This window comes from Tamandua tetradactyla, chromosome 2 (genome assembly GCF_023851605.1).
Source record: "Tamandua tetradactyla isolate mTamTet1 chromosome 2, mTamTet1.pri, whole genome shotgun sequence".
Lineage (NCBI taxonomy): Eukaryota > Metazoa > Chordata > Mammalia > Pilosa > Myrmecophagidae > Tamandua > Tamandua tetradactyla.
The window spans coordinates 21,179,493-21,206,664 of record NC_135328.1 but is presented as its reverse complement, the minus strand read 5'-3'; the positions used below and the strand labels follow the sequence as shown (position 1 = coordinate 21,206,664).

At 37.6% G+C, this 27,172-nt stretch overlaps 1 protein-coding gene across 1 annotated transcript in view; it reads left to right on the top strand.

Annotated features, from left to right (window-relative positions):
* LOC143666990 (heterogeneous nuclear ribonucleoprotein A0-like) overlaps nt 1–26,960 on the top strand; it is a 32,503-nt gene extending 5,543 nt beyond the window's left edge. Inside the window, exons 2-5 of the mRNA XM_077140691.1 lie at nt 23,274–23,356; nt 24,075–24,119; nt 24,601–24,781; nt 25,044–26,960. The gene's annotated coding sequence lies outside the window, so the exon portion shown is untranslated. The remainder of the gene's footprint in view (nt 1–23,273; nt 23,357–24,074; nt 24,120–24,600; nt 24,782–25,043) is intronic.
* The last annotated feature ends 212 nt before the right edge of the window (nt 26,961–27,172 follow it).

Sequence of the window (27,172 nt, the reverse complement as noted above, 5' to 3'; positions counted from 1 at the left end):
TGCCAGACTTCCCTGGTATAATGTAGATCAGGGGATCCAGAGGCTTAGAGATTGGAATGTTAGAGTGGATTTATCATGCAAAGCCTTCTCTCACACCCCAGGAATGTCCGGGGTGGATTGATAGAATGGTAGGGTGGCCTTTTGAAAACTAAATTATGATGCCAACTAGGTGGCAATACCTTGAAAGGCTGGGGTAGTGTTCTCCAGGAAGCTGTGTATGCTTTAAATCAACATCCACTGTATGGTGCTGTTTCTCCCATTGCCAAGATCCATGGGTCCAGGAACCAAGGGGTGGTAATGGGAGTGGCGCCACTCACTTTTACCCCTAGTGATCCACTAGGAAAATTTTTGCTTCCTGTCTCAGTGAGCTTGAGCTCTGCTGGTTTACAAGTTTTAGTTCCAAAAGGGAGAGTACTTCCACCAGGAGAAACAACAATGATTCCATTGAATTGGAATCTAAGACTGCCACCTGATCACTTTGGGCTACTCATGCCCCTGGATCAACAAGCCAAGAAGGGGATTACATTACTGGCTGGGGCGACTGATCCTGACTATCAGGGGGAAATAGGACTGCAGCTACACAATGGAGGTAAAGAAGAGTTTTCCTGGAATATAAGAGATCCCCTAGGATGTCTTTTATTACTACCATGCCCTGTGATTAAAACCAGTGGAAAACTGCAACAGCCCAATCCAGGTGGGACTACAAATGGCTCTGAAACTTCAGGAATGAAGGTTTGGGTCACCCCACCAGGCAAAGAACCATGGCCAGCTGAAGTGCTTGCTGAGAGAAAAGGGAACATGGAATGGGTGGTGGAAGAAGGTAGTGATCAATGCAAATTATGGCCACATGATCAGTTACAAAAATGAGGACTGTAATGCTGCTTTGTTCATGTTACAGTATCTAAGTTGTAAGATATCAAGTTTAAGAATGAAATATTACCCAAGGGCTTGTACCTTATTCTGGGGTAATTTACTGTGTTTCTGGTTATATGCAGGACAATTGAGTACTGTTAGGTGAGGAAAAAAAAGTGTTTTATTATTTTCTATTTAGAAATTAAGTATGATTTAAGGTGATGTGTATAACTACCAAGTTGGCAAGGGGTGGACTGTCATGGTCAGGTTCATGTGTCGACATGGCCAAGTGGTGGTAGCTGTTTGTCTGGTTGGGCAAGTGCTGGCCTGTCTGTTGCTATGAGGACATTTCATAGAATTAAATCATGATCACATCAGCTGCATCCGCAGCTGATTCCAATTGTAATCAGCCAAGGAGAGTGTCTTTTGCAATGACTGATGCTTATTCTAATCACTGGAAGCCTTTTAAGGAGGATTCAGAAGAGACAGGTTCTCTTCCTACTGCGGCCCATGAGCTGCTGCTATGGAGTTCATCCAGATGCTCCATTGGAGTTGTCAGCTTCACCGCCTGCCCTATGGATATTGGACTCTACGTTACCACAGTTACGTGAGACACTTTTATAAATTTTATATCTACAGATATTTCCTGCTCATCCTGTTTCTTTAGAGAACCCTAGCTAACACAGTAAGCTTCAGCCAGATTTTGCAAATTGCCGTAGTAGGCCATACTTCAACTAATAGTAATCACGTAAAGATTACTTAAGAGATTTCTAAAGAATACCCTGGGCTCTAGCTATGACTTCATAAAGTTGTACTTATTAATTTTATTTTTTTCAGAAATTAAGCCTCCATATGGCTCCTGTGCCAGATAAGCCCCAAAACCCAGAGGCACCAGTCTCTCCAAGAACATCAACCAGTTTCATTCTTCTACCTCATAATGTCAACACCCCTTTTAAACATGGAGAATATAGTATGGTCATTGCCTAGACATCCGTGAAGGTTGAGAGAATGATTAAATGATAGGGAGGAGCTGTAACTGAGAAGTTAGGATTTAACAAATAATTTTGGCTAATAACTCATCATATAGGTATTTCATAGCCAAAAGGAAGTAATGAAATTGCTCAACTATAACCTGGGAGCCTTGATCTTTGATAATGATTGTATAACTAAATAGTCTTCATCTTGCGACAGTATGATTATAAAAATCTTGTGACTGGCATCTTTATCCAGTGTATGCGTAGAAGACTAGTAAAGACATACATAAAAAATATTTAAACAGGAAATATGGAGAAAATCACCTTTATGAACTATGTTCAATAGTTAATATTACTATTATAATAAAATTTCATCAATTGTGACAAATGTAATTACTGTTAAAAATAGAATTTTAAAATAAAGAGCTATTATCAACCCAACAAATTTTCCTTTGCCTGTGATAGTGGTGCAAAGGTATATGGGAACTCTGAATTTATGAATAGTTCTGTAAACCCAAAACTTGTCTCATAAAATTTTAAAATATAACCTACCCACCAAGCACACGTGCACACAGACTAGGTTTTGTTATTAAAGATTTTGAAGCTGTGGCACTCTCTGTCCCTAGAATAGTGTGACTTTCAAGTATTAAGGATGAATGAGCAGTTTTTTTTCCTTTCTTTGGGAGGTTTTTACTTTTCCTTTTGGATAAAGTATATTTGTGTTTATTCATTTAATTAACTGAAACATAAAAATAAATAATATATTCTTCATATTTTCTTCCATCATTTTAATGCTTCTCTGGTAGAGATAAAATAAATGGTCTCTGGAATCAGCTGTAGGGATTTATGTAAATTACTTAAAATTTATGAGCCCTTTTTCTTATTTTTTTTTTTTTTTTTTTAAAGGAAAGACAGAGAGAAGGAAGGAAGGATAGAAGGAAGGAAGGAAGGAAGAAAGGGAAACATTTTTAAACATTTTCTTGTTTTATTGTATTCTGTTTCTCCGTTTTTCTTATTTTTAATCAGAGAATTATTTGTTTACCCAATGATGTTGCCATGATGATTGCCTAAATAAGACTGGGAATATAGAGTATGCATGTTTCAGGCAAAGTACTTCACAGTGTAACCACCTAAGGGAAATACATGATGATAAAGATATATGATAGATGATAGGTGAGATATGATAGGTAGTTAAGATAGGTAAAAAAAAAAAATCATTAAAATAGGACATCTTCCAAATTTCCAATAATGCCATTTATATAGTAGCAGTGAATAGGGTTTCATGAGACTCTGTTGAAACTATAGGGCTTCACTAAATATGGGCTTTTAGTTTTGTACCTTAGAAGAAAAGGACTGTTGGGCATGGGATGAGGGATAAATAAGGACAGGCATAAAACAACCTACACAAACCAATTTTACAGAGTTCACTCAGTGTTATAATTAGGATTGTGACTCTCAAATTCAAGTCCTACCACCCAGTACCTGAAAATGTGACTTTATTTGCATGTATAATCATTGTTGATGTAATACGTTAAGATAAGGTCATATTGGAATAAGCTGAATCCTTAATCCAATATGACTAGTGTATTATAAGATAGACAGAAGACAAACAGGGATGGAGACACACAGAGGGAAGATGGGCATGTGAAGACAAGCAGAGACTGGACTTATGCAGTCATCAGCCAAGGAATACAAGGATACCAGTAACCACCCAGAAGCCTGGAAGAGGCAAGGAAGGATCTTCTCTCAAAGCCCTAAAAGAGACTATGGTGCTGCCACCACCTTAATTTCTTACTTATAACCCCCAAAACTGTGAGATAATAAACATCTGTTGCTTTAATTCACTAGTGCATGGTAATTTGTGAGAGCGGCCCTAGGAAAAGCATAAGTTAAGAAACATGCTTTCAGTTTCTGCATTGTAACAAAGCTTTAAGAAACTACAACTTTGCAAGTTTTTGGTATACTATCATAAACAATAATTATAATTATCTTCATATACATCAGTAAAATCCTAATATTCAAACAGATTGGATATACTAGTAGACAATCTCTCTGCAACCTCTTACCCAGGCATTCAAAAAAATTGCAAAACCTCATTTTTTATTGTAGAATATGTAGTTTTATAATAAAATACAAGATTTATACTAAAGCATTGTTTTAGGGCATTAAAAATTTCATATTTTTAGTATTTCTCAGTTTTAAGTTATATTATAGTAATCTTAAATAGATAAAGCCAACCTAATGATAAACTAGTTGAGGTCCTCAATTTTTCAAAGTTGGAAGTATGCTGAGGACAGAAAGCCTAAGAACCATTTTCTATTCAATATTGTGCTGGGAGCCATAAACAGTACACTAAGGCAGGAAACAAACAAACATAAAAGAGACAGAATGAATGGAAAGAGACTGAATTATTTTCAGGTAACATGATTGCATCAGGGATCCTCACGTGAGCACTGCATTCACTCCGGAAAAATTTTGCTGCCGTGTACAGTGTAAGATCTTTAGTAATATCTTCATGCCCTGTCCATCAGATGCTAGGAAAATTCTTTTAGTGGTGACAACCAAAAATGTCGCCAAACATTGCCAAACATCTCCCAGATTATCACAATAACCTCCAAACGAGGGTCTCTGCTCTGTAGAGAAAATAATCTGCAGTCTAACGTAAAACCACTTGAAAAACAGGTATATTTAGCTTGTTACAGGATCCAAGTTCAGTATACAAAAGTCAATTACATTTCCATATATTAACAATAAGCTTTTGAAAGATAAAATTTACAAAATGCATTTATGTTTGCAAAAAAACTTAAAATACTAGGACCAAGTGTAGCAAATACATTTAATACCTGTACAATAAAAATTATTAAATATTGCTGATGAAATTAAAGAAGATCTAAATAAATGGAGACATACTATGTTTTGAATCAAATCAATCATTGTTTTCAAAATGCTCAACCACCTCAAAAGAATTTATGTTCTTAACCAAAAACTTGATCAGAATCTCAGCAAGCATTTTTGTAGACATGGGTAAGATGATTCCAAAGTGTATATAGAAGTTAAAATTGCCTAATATACCCAACACATTTTTTAAAAAATAAATAATTTGGAGAAGTTAACACAATCTCTTTTCTATATTTAATTTAAAGTTTTAGTAATTAACATAACGCCATAATATAAATTTAGTCATTTAAACCAATGGAATAGAATAGAGTCTATAAATAAGCCCAAACATAACGATTTCATTTTTAATAAATTTTCTAGGGAGAAAGGGATCAACTTTTCAACAAGTAGTTAGGTAATAATGACTCTCTCTGTATATATATTTGTTGATATGTATTTATATGAAACCAGAAATGTCTTATCTCACACAATACACTCAAAAGTTAAAACTATAAAACTTCTAAAATAAAATTAAGAAAAACTTTGGCTACTTTAGGAAAGGTAACTCTTTTTAAAATGAAAGACTTTAGTAGACATAAAAGAAAATAATTCTATTTCTTCAAAATAAAAAATCTGCATTTCAAAAGGGCCATTATTAAAAACTTGAACTATAGGCTAGAAGAATATATGTGGGATCCATATAACTGAAAAAAGGATAATATCCAGAGTCCATGAAGAATTTTGACAATACAATTTAAAAAAAAATACAATCTATTTTTAAAAAGAGAGATAAAGTCTTCAATGAAGACCTCATATGGCCAAATATAGGAATGGCTAATGAGAGCATGAAGAGGTACTCAACGTCATTAAGTTCCCAGAAAAATAGAAGTAAAATCATGAGGTAGTGTTTTACACTCACCAGAATGGCTAACATGGAAAATAACATAAAACAAAACTGAAGTGGCAGGTGATGGAATGCCAACCATTTAAATTTCTATGATGCTAATGAAAACATACACTGATAAAAACCCCTTTGGAAAAGAGCTTGACAATTATATACAAACATATACTTACTATATAATTTAGGAATTCCATTCCTAAGTATTTTTCCAAGAAGAAATAAAAATGTATGTCATGTAAAATTCCAGTGCATCTTTGTTGCATGAAAGGCAACGTGATATTTGTGGCCATTTAATTTAGGAGCTCAGATTTGTAGACAACACAGACTTCAGTGATATAAAAATAGAATCTATTAGGGATATAATCAGAAGATTGCTAGAAATGAGACATAGTTATATCACCAGGTGGGATGGCACCAACACCCAAAGAGGAACGCTGGGGGATCCAGGAGACAGCATCTTGGGGGTTACTGGAAAAGTCCTGAGCAGAACATCCTCCTCTTCTTTCGGATAAGATTCTCTCTCTCTCTAACTATTACATGCAGCTTTTATGGTTTTTTTCACACCCAGTGGCTGAGTTCAAATTAGCTTATGTGACCAGGCCCAGATGTCCTCTGGTTAGGGACTGAGAGGAGCTTCCTGGGACCTAGAAAGCTTTATCAAAGTACATCTCCATCTGGGAGAATAGCCAGTCCTCCCAGCTGGAGTGCACATTCCAATAATATATCACCAAGATCATGCAATGCCAACACCAGTTGAGCAAAACAGACTCTACAAACTTAGTTTCCCTTTCAATCTTAGCATCTTAGTCTCACATACTAGAATAAACCAAATGTCCATCATTAGGTGAATGAATAAATTTTGTATTTTTACATAATGGAAGAGTACTGAGCATTAAAAACTGATAAAATACTTACATGCAACATGAATGCTTTTCAAAAACATATGAGTGAACAATGACAGACACAAAATGGTATGTATTGTATGATTCAATTTACATGGCATTTTAGATCAGACTAAATTAATCTCTGTTATAAACCAGGTCTTTCTTTTCCCAGAGCCATGGAGTGAGCATTGATTGCAGAGGGGCATGCAGGATGTTTCTGGAGTGATGGAGCTGCTCTATATCTTCATTAGGGAAGTGGTTAAAATGATTATATATATGTGTGTGATGTATATTATATATACAGTGTACTTAAATGTGTACATTTAATGGTTTATAAGTTTTACCTCAATAAAGATACTTTTATGAATTTGGCATGTTCACTTTAATTCAACACTTGAAATTGGACTGTGGTTACTGAAACAATTTGCACCTATAATATTTCTTCCACATATAAAAACACTGTCTTAATAGAAGACTATAGACCATCTCAAAATCTTATTAGGTATCATGTAATAATCAGAAACCACTTTAAATGTCCATCTAAAGTTTCAGTCCCTGCAATGCATTTCAGTAACAATTGTGTAGATAATACAAAACTTGTTTTCTAGTTTAAAACATTTTTTATTCTGAAAATAATTGCAGAAAACAAACAAAATAAACTTTTTGTTTAGAAATGTGGTATATACTGAGTGATTTTTATTTCTCCTTTGTGACATTCTCCGTTAGGGGATATTAGATTTCATTGTCAGACATTCAGAAAGCTAAAGTAATAGCAACTTTTAAGTATTAAACAACTTGACTTTTATTCCAATTGACAAAGACATCAAGGAGTTTAAACATTTTTCTTAGCACTGCATTATCTTGGATAAATCTATGAAAGGCTTGGAATGTGGCAATACTTCCAAGCTATTCAAAGCTCAAATTGGCATTAGAGAAAACGTAACTGGAAACCTGTGGAAGGATCTGTTCTCCACAGTAACCAGATTTGTTGCATTATATCTACTCCAAAATTGTTTCTAAACTCCTCATTTGTAATCTACTCACTGGGTAATGTGGGTTCCATGGAAGAGTGAAAAAGCTTGTCACGTCACTCTCTTCTTGATACTCTACAAGGGTCAAAGAAAAGATATAGTAGCATCTCTTTCAAATCATTGCCAGAGAATTCCGCATGGAAGTTCTTTGAGTCAACAAAATATACTTCAGCACAGCTGTCCTTCAAATTAAATGTTACTATATGTTAATAATCTGTACTATATAATGAGTTAATTCATACTTAACTTTTTATTGCATCTATCTGATTAAGCATATAATTATTTTTATTTTACATATTTTGTCCTATTTGATGTTCAAATTCTTGTTTCCAATAACAGCAATTTAAACTGAAATTTAAATAAATATTCCTATGCTCTATAAAATGCCACCATCCTAATCAGATATTTAAATCTGTCCCTACTGATATGAAGAAATAACTGAATATGTAAGTGAAGGTGAAAGGACAGGTCTTCCTTAAAAATCAGTTGCAATTAACAAAGGTAAAAGCAATGAGTTAAGTAGAAAGTCATCCTTAATAAACTGCAGTCAAGATCTACTGATGAAAAAACAGAGTAATTACAAAGTCTCAAAGTATCTCCACCAAGATATGTCTTCATTCCAAATGGAGAAGGGATTCACCAGGAATAAATATACATTTCTGAATTCTTCAAAAGGAATATCTAAATGAAATGCTGAAATTATGGCCAAGGTATAAGCTTATTTATATGAGGTTTGATGAATTCTTCCCTTTGTTATTTTTAGCAAGGATGTACAGGATTCCAAAGGAATTTAAATAGATGAGTGTTGAATTGTGTCGCATTGTCTAAAACAAGGGGTGTGTCTGAGGTATGTCAGATAAAAATTTAGTTCTCCTGCCTTAGTTTGCAAATCCCTAGTAAAGGAAAATAATTAAGTCAGGAAGACCAGATGTCACTTTGACTTAAAAGTTAAAAAGATGTTACTTCAGGGCAGGCCACACCATGATAGCTCAGCAGGCAGAGTTCTTGCCTGCCATACCAGAGAACTGGGTTCATTTCCTGGTGTCTGCCCATCTAAAAAAAAAAAAAAGATGTTACTTCAAAAATACTTATTGAAGGCAGGATGCAACTTCAAATATTAGAAAGTATATCTTTAGATTAATATGTTAAAAAATAAAAACATATAATATGCTAAATAAAGTCTGTATTATGGTAAAGTCTACAGCAATTTAAATCCATTTCTTATTTCCTGATATGAAGAATGATTGCACAAAATTCTTGAAATACAAGAATGCAAAATCACATTTATATATAGATATATATAATCACAAAGTTTAAATACTTAAAGAATATTGGTAATAGCAACTTTCAGGTCCACTTGGTAGTACTTCCATTTGAAAAATGTGTTATTTGTAAGGCAGCTTTAATTTTCTCAGTTACCCTTGTGTAATTAATCTAGAATTTTATAATTGATAAAGGAGTAAAAATGAGTATGTTGTTTATAAATTGATGTTTAGTAACTATTGAGAATTTGAAATACTAGAATACATTATGAGCCTAATCCTAGATAGTCTTATGAAAATATATCTTTTTAGCCCTCTCTTGAACATATATTCACATTGCTTTTCAAGATATTTTAAGTTATATTTTTTCCTTTTTGTCAGAACTACTTTTTCATTAAGGACTACTTTTTTTTAAGGTAAAATTCAGAAGGGACTAGATGTTTTTGATAATGCTTTTTATTATTGGGTGGCTAACCTGCTGTAATCTTCCAAGTAATACCCTTTTTATTTTTAAGTCACTTCTGAAGTCTCATGGTCTTTGAACTTTAGGGACGACTTTGCATATGAGAGTTCATACAAATTTAAACTTAAGTGAATCTATGGCATGTTGCCCCATGAGAATATGGAGGAGGGAATACCTTTTCTATAGAAATGGTTACAGTTCTGCACTGAAAAGCTAGAGATGAAACAGTTTTGTTCTTTTTTATTAAATCAGTAAAACTGGCACCCACTTAGCTGAGTTTCCTTATTGAACCCCAGAAGATGAACTGAGATGATAGTGTTCATTTAGACTTAAGGAATTATCTAAATCATGATTTGTATAGTTTTGTAATCTACATGCAATAATAATGAAATCAGAAAGCTTTTACAGCTTTACCATGTGTATGTACACAGGCTACCCACTACCCTTCCGACATACACATCCCTTAGTATTGAACTTTGTCAACAGGCATTAAATGTTACAACAATATTTTGCTACACCAATTATTAAAATGTTTACAGTGCAATATGAAAAATCAGACAAAATGCTTTATTTTTCTGAAGCAAACCAAAGACAAATTCCTCATTGTTCTTGCTGTATGCTATAGCAGCATTTGAGGGAGAACAGAATTTTTACACATTTGTGACAGATGATAAACAAACCTGATTGGAAATCCTTTCTTTTTTTCTTTTAAACTGAAACAATGCACCTAGTTTTGGGTTCCTATTTTTCAGCATAACTGAAATTTAAATTGCTTTGCACCACCTGATAGGAGTGCATTTCTATAAGCATAGTTATTTTGAAATAAACTTTAAAAATCTGAAAAATGGAGAGCAGTTCCAAGATGGTGACTTAGTGAGGTGTAGAGTTTAGTTCATCCTCCAGAGCAGCTAGTAAATAGCCAGGAACAGTACAGAACAACTGGGGCCACATCAGTGACCAGACTCACAGCATACAACAGTCTGGACAAGCTGGACCAGCTGCGATCTCACCCAGAACCATGAGTCCCCCAAGCCCTAGAAGCTGGTGCCCCTCCCCCACAGGCTAGTTCCCAGAGGGGAAAGAAAAGAGATTTTACTAACAGCAAGGGGCTGAGTTCAACCAAGTTTCAATTGTTAAATTAACAAATTCTGACTATAAAAATAGGCCCCCAGCTCAGCTAAACCTTGAATAAAAGCTAAATTTACTAATTTTTGCCCTGGAGCAGAGGGAGCAGGGATGATTGGGGAAAAACATACAGATGATTTTCAGATTGGATTGCACAAGATACTTGAAAATGTCTGGAACCTAAAAAAAAAGGAGGGGGCACATAGGACCTGGAAATACATAGAGCAACATACCAACTTAAGTTCTTGATAAACAAACCCAAGGGATGGGGGGTTCCTGATCTGAAAATGATTTTTTTGCTTGTTTCTACTGCTTAGCTGCTCTTTAGATACAACTGCAAGGCTTCTCAGGCTCTAAGTGACAGAGGCAAGTGTGGAATTAAGCTTGTCTGAGAGACAAAGAGGCTGGTCAGGTGAAAAGAGGTAATTCCCTGGAGGCAGTGCCTTCCCCAGGAGAGGGGTGGGGCCCAGCTCAGGTGGAATCCCTCCTTCAAGGAATTCAGACCCCAGGGACTGGAAAACTGAAGCAATTAAAGCTGTCTCAACCACACCTGGCAGAGTCAGCTAAAGTTAAAGGTACAGTATCACTTAATGCTGGTGGGACCTGCAGGCTGACAAGTGCCGCATTCTGGGCAGGATGGGAAAAACAGAGTCTAGAGGCTTCATAGGAATGTCTGCCAACTTACTGGGTCTCACCCTAAGGGAAAACTAATGCAGATGACACTTTCTTCTTTAGAAAGGCCAGTCTGGTCTGAAAAAATCTAACTAGGATCTATGATACCTAAGTAGATACTCCTAAGGAAAAAAAAAGGCACCATACAGGCAAGGCAAGAAGCAAGAAAACAAGAACTGAAAAATTCAGATCCATTAAACAAAACGTATGCTAGAGGTCTAGAGTAAGCTGAACTGAATGTCGAAGAACAGAGAACAAAGCCATCCAGCAAGTAAATCCTAGATTAAAGAGTGAAAACAATCTCCAGAATAAACTAATTAAGGAAATTAAATGCCTAGATGCCAGCAAAAAATAACAAATCATACTAGGAAAATTGAAGATATGGCCCACTCAAAGGAACAAACCAACAATTCAAATAAGATACAGGAGTTGAAACGATTAATTCAGGATGTTAAAACAGCCATGGGAAGTCTCATCAAAAATCAAATCAATGAATTGAGGGAGGATATAAAGAATGCAGTGGGCAAAGAAGAAGAAATTGAAAGACTTAAAAAACAAATCACAGAACATAGGAATGAAAGGCAGAGTAGACGAGATAAAAAAAAATGGAATCCTACAATGTTAGATTTCAAGAGGCAGAAGATAAGATTAGTGAACTTGAGGATGGGACATCTGAAATCTGACAAGCAAAAGAAAATCAAGGGGAAAGAATGGAAACATATGAGCAGGGACTCAGGGAATTGAATGGCAACAAAAAACACATGAATGTGGTGAATGTCCTAGAAGGAGAAGAGAAGGGAAAAGGAGGAGAAAGACTAATGGAAGAAATTATTACTGAAAATTTCCTGACTGTTATGAAAGACTTAAAATTATAGACCCAAGAAGTGAAGTGTACCCAAACAGAATAGATCCAAATAGACATACTCAAACACACTTATTAATCAGAATGTCAGATGTCAAAGAGAAACAGAGAATTTTGAAAGCAGTAAGAGAAAGCATTCCACCACATGCAAGAGAAGCCCAGTAAGACTGCATAGATTTCTCAGCAGAAACCATGGAGGTAAGAAGATAGTGGTATGATATATTTAAGACTCTAAAAGAGAAAAACTGCTGAGTAAGAATTCTATATCCAGTAAAATTGTACTTCAAAAATGAGGGGGAAATTAAAGCAGTTTCAGGCAAAAAAAAAAAAAAATCATGAAGAGAATTTGTGACCAGGAGACCAGTTCTGCAAGAAATACTAAAGGGAGCAGTTGAGAGAGATAGGAAAAGACAGGAGACAGATGTATGGAGAAGAGTGTAGAAATGAAGACTATCAGTAAAGGTAAAAAAAAAAGGAAAAATTAGCTATGACCATATGCTGGGTCACAAAGCAAGTCTTAACAGATTTAAAAAGATTGAAATCATACACAACACTTTCTCGGATCATAAAGGAATGAAGTTGGAAATCAATAATAGGCGGAGTGCCAGAAAATTCACAAATACGTGGGGGCTCAACAACACACTCTTAAACAACGAGTGGGTCAAAGAAGAAATTGAAAGAGAAATTAGTAAATACCTCGAGGCGAATGAAAATGAAAACACAACATATCAAAACTTATGGGATGCAGCAAAGGCAGTGCTAAGAGGGAAATTTATTGCCCTAAATGCCTATATCAGAAAAGAAGAACAGGCAAAAATGCAGGAATTAACTGTTCACTTGGAAGAACTGGAGAAAGAACAGCAAACTAATCCCAAAGCAAGCAAAAGGAAAGAAATAACAAAGATTAGAGCAGAAATAAATGAAATTGAAAACATGAAAACAATAGAGAAAATCAGTAAGACAAGAAGTTGGTTCTATGAGAAAATCAATAAGATTGATGGGCCCTTATCAAGACTGACAAAAAGAAGAAGAGAGAGGATGCAAATAAATAAGATCAGCAATGGAAGAGGAGACATAACTACTGACCTCACAGAAATAAAGGAGGTAATAACAGGATACTATGAACAACTTTACGCTAATAAATACAACAATTTAGATGAAATGGGCGGGTTTCTGGAAAGACACGAACAACCAACTTTGACTCAAGAAGAAATAGATGACCTCAACAAACCAATCACAAGTAAAGAAATTGAATTAGTCATTCAAAAGCTTCCTAAAAAGAAAAGTCCAGGACCAGATGGCTTCACATGTGAATTCAATCAAACATTCCAGAAAGAATTAGTACCAACTCTCCTCAAACTCTTCAAAATAATCGAAGTGGAGGGAAAACTACCTAATTCATTCTATGAAGCCAACATCACCCTCATACCAAAACCAGGAAAGATATTACAAAAAAAAAAACTATAGACCAATCTCTCTAATGAATATAGATGCAAAAATCCTCAACAAAATTCTAGCAAATCGTATCCAACAAGACATTAAAAGAATTATACATCATGACCAAGTAGGATTCATCCCAGGTATGCAAGGATGGTTCAACATAAGAAAATCAATTAATATAATACACCATATCAACAAATCAAAGCAGAAAAATCACATGATCATCTCAATTGATGCAGAGAAGGCATTTGACAAGATTCAACATCCTTTCCTGTTGAAAACACTTCAAAAGATAGGAATACAAGGGAACTTCCTTAAAATGATAGAGGGAATATATGAAAAACCCACAGCTAATATCATCCTCAATGGGGAAAAATTAAAAACTTTCCCCCTAAGATCAGGAACAAGACAAGGATGTCCACTATCACCACTATTATTCAACATTGTGCTGGAGGTTCTAGCCAGAGCAATTAGACAAGAAAAAGAAATACAAGGCATCAAAATTGGAAAGGAAGAAGTAAAACTATCACTGTTTGCAGACAATATGATACTATACATCAAAAACCCGGAAAAATCCACAACAAAACTACTAGAGCTAATAAATGAGTACAGCAAAGTAGCAGGTTACAAGATCAACATTCAAAAATCTGTAGCGTTTCTATACACTAGCAATGAACAAGCGGAGGGGGAAATCAAGAAACGAATCCCATTTACAATTGCAACTAAAAGAATAAAATACCTAGGAATAAATTTAACTAAAGAGACAAAAAACCTATATAAAGAAAACTACAAAAAACTGTTAAAAGAAATCACAGAAGACCTAAATAGATGGAAGGGCATACTGTGTTCATGGATTGGAAGACTAAATATAGTTAAGATGTCAATCCTACCTAAATTGATTTACAGATTCAATGCAATACCAATCAAAATCCCAACAACTTATTTTTCAGAAATAGAAAAACCAATAAGCAAATTTATCTGGAAGGGCAGGATGCCCCAAATTGCTAAAAACATCTTGAGGAAAAAAAACGAAGCTGGAGGTCTCACGCTGCCTGACTTTAAGGCATACTATGAAGCCACAGTGGTCAATACAGCATGGTATTGGCATAAAGATAGATATATCGACCAATGGAATTGAATAGAGTGCTCAGATATAGACCCTCTCATCTATGGACATTTGATCTTTGATAAGGCAGTCAAGCCAACTTGCCTGGGACAGAACAGTCTCTTCAATAAATGGTGCCTAGAGAACTGAATATCCATATGCAAAAGAATGAAAGAAGACCCATATCTCACACCCTATACAAAAGTTAACTCAAAATGGATCAAACATCTAAACATTAGGTCTAAGACCATAAAACAGTTAGAGGAAAATGTTGGGAGATATCTTATGAAACTTACAATTGGAGGCGGTTTTATGGACCTTAAACCTAAAGCAAGAACACTGAAGAAGGAAATAAATAAATGGGAACTCCTCAAAATTAAACACTTTTGTGCATCAAAGAACTTCATCAAGAAAGTAGAAAGATAGCCTACACAATGGGAGACAATATTTGGAAATGACATATCAGATAAAGGTCTAGTATCCAGAATTTATAAAGAGATTGTTCAACTCAACAACAACAAAAAGACAGCCAACCCAATTACAAAATGGGAAAAAGACTTGAACAGACACCTATCAGAAGAGGAAATACAAATGGCCAAAAGGCACATGAAGAGATGCTCAATGTTCCTGGCCATTAGAGAAATGCAAATCAAAACCACAATGAGATATCATCTCACACCCACCAGAATGGCCATTATCAACAAAACAGAAAATGACAAGTGCTGGAGAGGATGCAGAGAAAGAGGCACACTTATCCACTGTTGGTGGGAATGTCAAATGGTGCAACCACTGTGGAAGGCAGTTTGGCGGTTCCTCAAAAAGCTGAATATAGAATTGCCATACGACCCAGCAATACCATTGCTGGGAATCTACTCAAAGGACTTAAGGGCAAAGACACAAACGGACATTTGCACACCAATGTTTATAGCAGCGTTATTTACAATTGCAAAGAGATGGAAACAGCCAAAATGTCCATCAACAGACGAGTGGCTAAACAAATTGTGGTATATGCATACAATGGAATATTATGCAGCTTTAAGACAGGATAAACTTATGAAGCATGTAATAACATGGATGGACCTAGAGAACATTATGCTGAGTGAGACTAGCCAAAAACTAAAGGACAAATACTGTATGGTCCCACTGATGTGAACGGACATTTGAGAATAAACTTGGAATATGTTATTGGTAACAGAGTCCAGCAGGAGTTAGAAACAGGGTAAGATAATGGGTAATTGGAGCTGAAGGGATACAGACTGTGCAACAGGACTAGATACAAAAACTCAAAAATGGACAGCACAATACTACCTAATTGTAAAGTAATCATGTTAAAACACTGAATGAAGCTGCATCTGAGATATAGGTTTTTTTTTTTTTTTACTATTATTACTTTTATTTTTTTCTCTATATTAACATTCTATATCTTTTTCTGTTGTGTTGCTAGTTCTTCTAAACCGATGCAAATGTACTAAGAAACGATGATCATGCATCTATGTGATGATGTTAAGAATTACTGATTGCATGTGTAGAATGGTATGATTTCTAAAAAAAAAAAAAAAAAAAGGGCTCCAGTAAGCAAACTACCTTGAATGGTTGGAAACACATTTCCAGGAAAACTATGTAATCAAAGTTTCCACCCACAATTGGATAGGTCATACCTCCATGGAAATAGTCAAAAAGATTCTACCCAGCAATATTGAGTGATCAAAGGACATGGCTTTTTTGGGGCACATAATAGCTTCAAATCAGCATAATTTTCATTTGTTTTCCCTGCCTTATTGCTCCAGTTAGAACTTCAAGCATATTGTTGTTTAACAATAGTGACTGGCCATCCTTACCTTGTTCCCATCTTAGAGAGAAAGCTCTCAGTCTTTCCCCATTGAGTATGATGTGGCTTTTTCATATATTTCCTTTATCATTATCATAATTAGGAAGTTTCTTCTATTCCTATCCTTTGAAACATTTTCATCAAGGAAGGATGCTGAACTTTTCAAAAGCATTTTTCTGTTTCAATTGAGATGATCATATGATTTATCAATGTAGCATATTAATTATTTCATTGTGTTGAACCACCTTTGTATCCCTGGAATAAAACCCACTTGGTCATGATATATTACTCTTTTATTGTGCTGAAGGAATTCATTAGCAATATTTTGTCCAGGATTTTTGTGTCCATATTCATTAAAGTAACTGGTCTGTAATTTTCTTTTCTTGTAGTATCTTTGACTGGCTTTGGTATAAGGATGATGGAGGCTTCGTAGAATGAATTAGCTTTCTCTCATTTTCAATATTGTAAAGAGTTTTCATAGGATTCCAGAAATTCTTTCTTGAATGATTGGTAGAATCCAAATGTGAATCTATATGGTCCTGGACTTTTCTTTTGGGGACGTTTTTGATGACTAATTCAACCTCTTTACCTGTGATTGGTTTGTTGAAGATTCCTATTTCTCCTTGATTCAACATTGGTTGTTCATGCGTCTATGGAAAGTTTTCCATTTCACCTAAGTTGTCTAATTTTTAGCATATCATTATTCATAGTATCCTCTCATTATCAAGTTTGTTTCTATGTGATTAGTAGTTATGTCATATCTGACATTTCTAATTTTATTTCTCCAACCATTTTTTCTTTTGAATTTTATCTGTCAAATCCTATTTTGTTCTCTCTTTTTACTCTATTGGTTTCCCTTACTGCTTATCTTCATTACTACACTCGTCTCCAATCTTCTTCCTCCTTTTTTTTTTCTTTAATATCTCTAATAGAGGAGATCTGTTGTTCACAAATTTTCTCAGTGTCTGTTTATGGGTATATGGGTATATATTTTTAACTAGCCCTTGGTTGTTTCTTTCTTTTTTTTTTTTTTTTTTTTCATGGGCAGGCACCAGGAAATAAACCCAGTCTCTGGCATGGCAGGCAAGAACTCTGCCACTGCACCACCATTGCCCACTGTCTCCCTCAGTTTTTAAGGACATGTGTTCTGGATATAAAATTCTTGGTTGGAAGTTTTTATTTTTCAGTACCTTAAATATACCATGCTACTGCCTTTTTCACCTCCATGGCTTCCATTGAGAGATGTGCATTTAGTCTTTCTGAGCTTCCATATATGTGATGAAGCAGTTTTCTCTTGCTGCTTCAGAATTGTCTTATCATCTTTGACATTTGGCAATGTGATTAGTTAACTGTTTTGGAGTAGGTCTATTTGAATTTATTCTGTTTTGGTTATCTGTGTTTCTTGGACCTATAGTTGCATGTCTTCCATAATACTTGGGACATTTTCAGTTCTTATTTCCTCCATTATTCTTTCTGCTCCTTTTCCCTTCTTTCCTTATGGGACACACATAACTGTGTATTCCTCTTTTTCATGATGTCATTCAGTTCCCTGAGACCCTACTGATATTTTCCTCTATTCTTTTCCCTATCTGTTCTTCTGTATGTAGGTGTTTAGAGATCCTGTCTTCTAGTTCACCAATCTTTTATTCTTCCACTTCAAATCTGCTCTTTTATGACTCCATTTTGTTTTTCAAGTCTTCTGTGGTTCATTTCATCCTTATTCTGCCATTTGTTTTTTCAAGATTTTATGTTCTTCTCTATCTATATACTCTGTGTTCTTTATATCCCTTATTTCCTTTGCAAGATTTTATTTTACCTCATCAATTTGATTTAGAAGATGTGTTTGAACATCTTTAATAAGTTGTTTCAGCTCCTATGTCAGTTGAGGTTTGAGTTTGTTCCTGTGGCAGAGCCATATCTTCACACTTCCTGTTATGAGTCCTAATTCTGTACTGGTGTCTAGTCATCAGATTTCCTAGCTTAGTTTATTCTGGAGGTCATTTTCATTCTTTTGCCAGAGTTTTCTTCTTGGATAGATTTGCTCTCTGTTCAGTCTTATGCCAGCCATTTGTCAGATCTGTTCTGGCCCCCAGGCTCCCCAGAAACCAGGCACTAATTGCATTCTGCCAAAGGAATGGGAGGTAGACCCTGGGAACAACATCTATGCTTTTTACATGTAAAACAAGTCTTCTGGCTCCAAGTGGTGCTCTGTTTTTCATGATACAGCAAGACCTGTGTTTGTTTTAGGGCACTGCTTTAACAGTTATGCTACTTGTATTTCTCTGCCAAAACAGGGGCAGGATATTATGTAGCATGTCCAAATGAGCTCCCTTTGCTTCTGACAGGGACTTGAGAGACTCTGAAAAACCCTTCAATTCCCTTGCACTTTCCAATCTGCCTTGGATATTGCTATCCAGAAACAATCCTCAGAAGCTGTTTGCCTCAGATTCTCTATGGCAACAGACAGATCTTAACAGAAAGGGCTGAAACTACAGACACCTGTGCCCTCACTTTGCCAGCCAAAATCTACCTCAATGTGTGGCTGTATTCCCCACTTTGTTTGTAGCAGAAAACTCCTCCAGCTGTCCCTGTTTTCACCATCAATGAGGCAAGGATCAGTCTGCCCACTGCTGTTTCCTTCAGGGGTGAGGGAAGGGATATCAGACCCAGGATTGGAAACACAGTCTCTTTCCACATTTTCTCAGCTGCATTTTTCCTCACTAACCTTGTCCTTGAAATGTCCTCCCCTCCACACAGCTTTCCAAATTGTGGGGTCTGTCTTACTGCTGTGAGTGAATTTATAATATGTGTCCCCAGTGGAAGGGAACCTAGCTGCAGTTTCTGTGCCTATCCCACACTCTGAGTCCTAGTAAGGGGAAGGGGAGAGGCCAAGCTGGTCTTAGATGGAAGTTTCTACTTGATATTTTACTTTCTTCAATTGAGCATTTGTAGGGACCTCTCCAGACTGTACCTTCCTCCAGAGTTCTGAACAACTCAGAATTGTCCTTTTATTTCTTTAAATCTCCAGAGGGATATGTCAGTTTGAAAATACTGCATACCCCAGAAAAGCCATGTTTTGATACTGAATCTTGTGGAGGCAACCATTTCTTTTAATCATAATTCAATTCTATAGGACAGAATCTTCTGATTAGACAATCTCCACAAAAATGTGACATACCCAATTGTGGGTGTGACACTTTGATTAGATGGAAATGTCACTCAACCCTGTCAAGGTGGGCCTTCATTAGTGTACTGGGTTCCTTTAAAAGAGGAAACATTTTGGAGAGAGTCCGAACCTACCAAAACAAGTCAGCAGAAACTTTAGAGCAGAGCTGAAACAGATGCCAGTATGTGTAAGAACAGAGTCACAGATATTTAGAGATTCTTGGAGCCCAGCAGACATTGCTGTGAGATGTTAAGCAGGCCAGAACCTCAAGAGAGCAAAGGGAAGCCAAGAGATTAAAGCCAGCCCTGGAGAAGCAAATTGAGGAACCCCCACAGGAACAGAGGCTGAAATTAATGGAGCCCAGGTGCAGGGGACTGGCATAAGCAAGCTACTTGACTATCCAGCTCACAGCAGTATTCCAGGCCCATTGAATTTCCTTGAATTAGGGTGTCCTTCCCTGGATACATCAGTAAGGATACTTTTGCATAGGCTTAGAACTGTAAACTTGTATCTTATTAAATTCCCTTTTTAAAAGTCATTCCAGTTCTGGTATATCATACTCCAGCAACTTAGAAATTAGCACAGATTTCAGTACTGGAGAAGTGGGCTGCTGCAATTTACAAATACCAAACTGTAGGAACAACTTTTTAAAAGATTAAGGGTCCTCTCAGAAGACTTCCCAGATTCACACTCCTGTGGGTGAAAGAAAAAGATTAAGGGGAAGATTCTGGAAGAATTGTAATATTCTTGATAATGAAGGCCTAGAAAGCTTTGAAGAAACTGTTGGTGGGAATATGGATTCTAACGATACTCCTTGTTAGGAATTTAGACAGAAATGATGAGCATGTCATTGAAAATTGAAAGGAAGGCATTCTTTGCAGATGGAAGGCAGAATTTGAGAGCGATGAACTAGGATGTTTAGGAGAAGAAAATTTCAAACTACATGTGGAAAATGGAGTCTGACTGTTCCTTGAGGCTTATGGTAAAGTGCAAGAGGAAAGAGATGAGTTGAGAACTGAACTCATGCATACAAAGAAACAGAAATTGGTGTTCCAGAACAGAAAGTAATACCCTAGTGAATATGGCCCCATGTGAAGATTTATCCAAGCATGGAAGTTGTCAGCCACTACAGTACAAGCAACGATTAGAGATGGATTTCTCCTGAAAAGATTTATGTTAAATTCTATTGCCTGATGAGTGCACTCCCAGTATTCTGCCCAAGAGTATTGTGGGGACTTTATAAATAGAACCACTGCGAGTCTGGACAAAAAGGGACATATAAGGCACAAATTAATGGAAAAATGATATTTTATTGGGCTGAATTACAAATTTTAAAATAAAATTCACATCAAACACTTATGGGAGTTACTAGTTATTTTAAATTTGATTATAATGTTATTGAGAGTAAGCTATTTAGATATCAAGTACTTCTCTAAAACTGATTAAAATAAAACAATGAAACCTACAGTCTCTTGGCCCCAAGTCTGTGTTCACAAAGACACTCTCTAAACTTTAAACTTTTGCATTTATTATTGACCTCTATTATTAAAAATACTATTTGCATTGTTATTTCATGAGTTATTAATTTTAGACATTAATTTTATCCTTTAGTGTGGTCAGTAAGCATTTGGTTTTCACAAACAAAACCATTATAATTAAATAAACACTTTAAATAATTAGATCACAATTTTGGTTAAATCTATATTCTATACTTATACTATTACGTTTATAATTATTGTTCTGATGCCCCACATTTGTGTAAGAGTGTTTGTTGTTCTGATACTTTAAATATTTCCTTTTAATCTGACTGCATTCTGAAATATGTTAAAGCATATGGATTTAATTAAACATGTCTGATAAGGGTTTGATATCTAGTATATATCAAGAAATCCTACCACTCAGCAATAAAAGAACAAACAACCCATTATAAAATGGGCAAAAGATATGAATGGGCATTTCACTAAATGGGAAATAAAAACAGCTAAAAAACACATGAAAAGATGTTCATCTTCATTAGATTTTAGGGAAATGAAAATCAAAAGCACAATGAGATATCTCACACATATGAGAATGTCCACCATTAACCAAATGGGCAACTACATATTCTAGAAAGGATGGAGAAATAGAACCACTTAGATGGTAGGGTAAAATGGTACAGCTGCTGTGGAAGACAGTGTGGCAGGTCCTTAGAAAGTAAATATTGAGTTGCCCTATGGCCCAGCAATTCTACTACTCAGCATACATCCAGAAGATCTGAAAGCAAGTGACACAAAAACAGACTCTGGCAGACTAATGATCATAGTGACGTTATTCAGAATTGCTAAAGAGGAATCAACACACATTCCCACCACAAATGAATGGATTAACAAAATGTGACATATATGTATATTATATATATATATAAATGATGGAATATTATGCAATAATAAGAAGAAATGAGATCCTGAAGCTTGTGATAACATGGATGAATCTTGAGGACATAATGCTGTGGGAAAAAAGTGAGACACAAAAGGATAGATATTGTTTGATTCCACTAATATGAACTGACTAGAATATATGAACTCAGAGTATTAAAATATAAAATATAAGATACTTGGGGACAGAAGCTAGAGAAGGAGAAGTGGAAACCTAACACATTCAGAAAGTATAAGGTTGAACTTGAAATGTTTTGAAATAGATATGGGGTGAGAGTAGCTAGAAATGTGCTGTATTCAAAGTGAATTTAATTCAAAGGGTTTGTTTAAATTATGTATGTCACTGATTAACACTACAAATTTAAATAAGCTCTTGTTTGAACTAGTACATATGTACCACGCTGGTACATAAAAGTAATAATAGAATGGTATGTGGGGGAAACACCCATTGCAAGCTCACATTAATACCTTAAAATTTGTTCATCAACAGTAACTGCTGTATCACACCAATACTAGTGGTCATTAATCGGGGGAGATAAGGAATATGGGACATTTTCTTTTTTAGGGGTCCATCTGATAATTTCCTTTTCAGGGCAATGAAAATGTTGTAAAACAGAGTATGATGATGATTGCTCAAAACTAAGATACTATGAAATACTGGTTACGTACTTTGGATAGAATATATGATACGTGAAGATATCTCAAGAAAAACATAAAAAAATCAACTGATAAAAAACACTATAGGGTTTCTGAAGAGATTTTTTGAGAAACAGAGAACCCTCCTGATATTAAGGGGAATACAAAGAAGGATATGTCTTGAAGTTTAAGCTCCCTAGCTAAAAGAGATGATGGTGAAGGGATTGACACTGGAGAAAGCAGACAGTAAAAGGATCTGTTCTGGTAAATTCTCACCATAAAGTAAGTATCTGACCAAAAATGTCACTACATAGTAATATCAAACCAAACTTTCAATAGCAACCTAGAGAGAAACACTGGTAGAAACTGATATATTTCAAATAAAAAATTATCCGAGGACACTCGAGTGGGGAGAAGAGGAGTTTCCAGGTATAAGTTAAAAGTTAAAATTCTTGGGAAAAATTCACATACTTGAGGACTGTGGAATTGGTGAAAGAGTAAAAAGACTACCAAATATTTCTGTAATAAGTGAAATGGAAAATTACACTAAAATTATACCTATGAAGAAAATAAAGGATTGATGTGGAAAGTAGGAAGCCAATGACAAATATAGAGAGATTTAGAGGCTGGGAGGAGGGGTGTCAGTGGGGATTGGCCCCTTGGCTGCAGTGTGCTTTCTGGGTTCCTAGTTGCCAGAGGCAGCTCTTCTCTGTGGTTAGTGAAACTTTTTTTTATATACTTGGATCAGCCCCAGTGACCCTTATCCTACTCTTGTCTTTAGTGGGACTTTTTATCCTGTGGCACCACTGCAGGCAGCGGAAGGTCATGTTCCAGAGAGTCGAAAAACATCCAGATTCCAGTGAGGTAGGGGACCCTGGGGCCAGTCTGCAGCAGAGATTCACTGTTTTCCCCCATCCCACATCCACTTTCCATGATGTTGTCCCAACCCATGATGTTGGCCCAGAGGGACAGCTTGTATAAATCTCTCAGATGAAGATACTATCATCTTGGGAACAGGTAGGGTAGAGGGGTATTGAAGTGGGGCTATTGATTCAATCCAAACTTCAAGGCCTTCCAGGTGGGTGGGGCAGAATGTTGGAGGATAAATTCCCAAAAACATTTCTCTGTGACTATGGAATGTGATATTAGGAAATTCAGGCTATCCAGAGAGAGCTGCTCCACACTTGTTCACTGTCCAGATCCCATCTCAGGTACCTCTGGGCCAAACCTGTTCTATGTGTTCAGCTGAGATGGAGAGCAATGCCAGGTCTCTGAAAGGCTCTGAGGAGATACTCTCGTGCAAGCCCTGAGGTCAGGAGCAACACGCTGTACAGAGCACCCGTGCTCCTGGAAAATTGAGATTATGTGCCCTGTTCAAAAGAAGACTCCTGACCAAAAAAAAGGGCTCCTGACAAAATTAATGATATCAGTCAGGAAAAAATTGTTATTTAAAGATGAAATAATAATAATAGGAATTACTCATTTAAAAATGATTAACAGTCAATATACGAAGGATACATTATCCAGAGGTTTTCTTGAAAGGAGAGATTGATAACATATTCCTTATTTCTTGGTTTTTCAGCATTGGAGCAGAGACCAGAACTTGAGAGAGAGGGTGGATTGACAGGTAAGGCTCTGCTTCAGCACACCTGCTCCAAGGGTGCACCATGTCTCATAATCTCTGACAGTCTACCCCAGCTGCACAGTCTGAGGTTGTTGGAATAAGTCCCTCTCAGAGAGCAAAGGCCCTGGAGGACAGGGTCATAGGAAAGATACCCAAACCTTGGGGCATGCTCACATCCTGGTCCACCCTTGCTTAGAAGGAAAGAAGGAAGGTGATGGGGATGGGGCATACATGAGATGCAGTGAAGCAAATCCAGGTTGGTTTAGGAGGCAGGAATTGTAGTGCCTGCTATGAACAAAGATTTAACTGCACTAAACCTGAAATTCCTCTTGCAAAATAACTTTTTTTGTTGTTTAATTCAAATATTTGTGGGAATCACATAATATAATTAATATGAAAGTACCTGATAAGTGATAAAACATTACACATGTGTGAACCCCCCCCCCCATGGTTTCCATTCACCATTTTCCATTGTGACCTCAAGCTTGGAGCTCTTAGAATCTATTCCTCCAAGAGTCTCTCCTGAAGGCTGTGGCATGCAGCTCCATGGAAAGTGCTTTGACTCCTCCTTCACCACATGTAACCCAGTCTCCTGATTTCCCAACTTGGAGAGCTTGCCAGGGAGGATCTTTGAGGACATGGGACCTGAGTTCTACTTGGATAAGGTGATTTATCCCTTCTTCTTTCCTGCTCACCCTTCTGACTTGTGCTATCCGAGAGCTGTCTAGAGTGATAACAGAGGGGTGGCTATGGGGAAAGAATGTATGAGAAAGCCATAGGTGCATGTAGAATGTCTACTAGAAAGTCAGAAATGCAAGAAATGTGTTGGGACTTAGTGGGCCAGAAGCTCCAACCCTGGCCAGGCTTGCTGGGGCTTTCTGTCCCCCTTCTTCCGCTTCTGAAGCTTCTACTTTCTGTCTCCTGCAGCCCCCTGTGCAAGCACCCTGGACCAGCCACAGACCACAGAGACACCTGTCATCACTGGGTCTTTCCATCTACCAGAGATGACCATCTGCTGAAGAACTCTTGTGGAGAACTCTTTTCCTACTGCAACTCCTTCAGCAGCTCGGTTTCTGGCCTTTAGGTCATCTCCACACTCCCAGTTGTTAACCACAAGAGCTGTGATCTCTCTCTGGGTCTCTACCAGCTCACTGTCTCCTCCAGGGGCTGAACCATGTGCCCCTGTGGGGGAGGTCCCTGGAACATGGCTGCATGCCATGATCTTTTTTCAGGTGATGCCTGGAGAAGCCCATCATCCCCAAATCAGCACCATCTGGCTTGTCTCCTGTCCTCCCTCATTTCCTCCCTTTCTTTCCTTCCCCTCTTACCCCTCCCTACCAAGCCTCTTACCTTCATCCCTGACTTATCACTGACTCCATGGTTCCCCCCCAACTTTGGCTCCCACTTTTCCATCCCCATTTCCCCAACAAGCCCTGAGAGCCTCCTCACCTTTTCCTCCTGGCTTCGCCTTGCACAGCATGTCTTTTCCCATTTTCCTGTCATTCCAGTTCCCCCTGCCACCGGCTGTTTCATCATTGCTGCAGGTGGCTTCCAGCTCATTCCTCCTGCCTCCCTCCATTTTCCCCTTTCTCAGTCCTCATCCCTGGCATGCTCATTACGACCCGAGCACTTGTTGACCCTGCCCCTGCCCACCCCTTCACTTTCCTTGCCTTCACTCTCCCCCTGTCCACCTCTCTGCCCCCAGAACACTCAAGAGGGATTCCTCCATCCCAACCTCTGGCCCTTTCCTCCCTTCCCTCAGAGTTCCCTCCTGTCCTGGTACCCCCCCGCCCCATATGACCTTCTCAAAACTACCTCCTGTTCTGACCCCACCATTGGGCAGGCCAAAACCACCCCACCCAGCAGGGATGAAAAGGATACCTGCAGGGGTGCACAGGGCCATCACCCTCCACCTCCACCCACCCCTGCACTGCCAGTGGCACTCCACACCACTGGGAGGGTGACTACCATCCACCCCTCCAGACTGGCAGTGACCCACATTATGATGGGTCATCCAAAGGTCCACAAGGACCTAAGAGTCCCAGCTCCAGGCCTGCCCAGGTAAAGTATGCCTGGAGTCAGGTAGGTGGCTTCTGGGGCCTCTCATTGCCATGTCCACAGGGGGACCCATGGGGACCTGGCAGCTGCTCAGCCAGTGAGAGTCTAGGGAGGCCAGCAGCAGCAGCCTCTGGCAGCAGGAGCTCCCTAAGCTCCTCCTTGTAAGGAAGCACCACAGTAAGACCACATTGCCTACACTTCTGAAAGAGGAGGGCACTCCTAATTCCACCTTAGAACATGTCCACAGGAAAAGGGCTGAGGGACTCCCCAGACAGACCTAGGGAAGTGGACCTCTGCACTTGCCAGAGATTTTCCTGACACCCTTTGTTCCACCATCCCCTCAGTCTCAAAGAGGGACTCCAGAGGAGAGGAGACCCTGTGGGCATGGAAACCCCAGCAAGGGGCACAAAGGCCCCCGATGACACCACAAGGAGGTCCAGCCCCTGGAATGTGCTCACATGCCAACTCAAGCAATCTCGGTGCCCTAGGCTGCCTTGTCTGTGTCACTAGGATATGGGACTTTTGTTCTGCATCATGGGGTAGGCCCAGCAGAGATCTGGGCTATAAGAAAGTTGAAAGAATGCCCCAGAGACAAGTGCATTTCTCAGAAAATGTACAGCACATGTATTATTTGCAGCCCCCCAACCCCTGAGAGCTGCATTCCAGACCATCACCATCACACTGCAAGTCTTTCAGGTTTTCAAAGCTGTGCTGCTGGGCTGCCAATCTGAACTAAGAGCTCCTCCCCTCCAATGAAGTATAATAAAATATTAATAAAATATGTTCTCTGAAGCTACTGTCTTTCGTGATAATTTATTATCAAATAATACACCAAAACACCAAACAATGAAAGAAAAAAAAAACAAAAACAGGGAACCAACACTCATTCTTCCCATTTTTGTTATGTCCCCTGAGAATTACCCTCAATTTATAATTCTTAAATGTTACTTTGTGAGTGATAATGAGTCAAGCCTCAGACATTCCCTGAAATCTTGTCC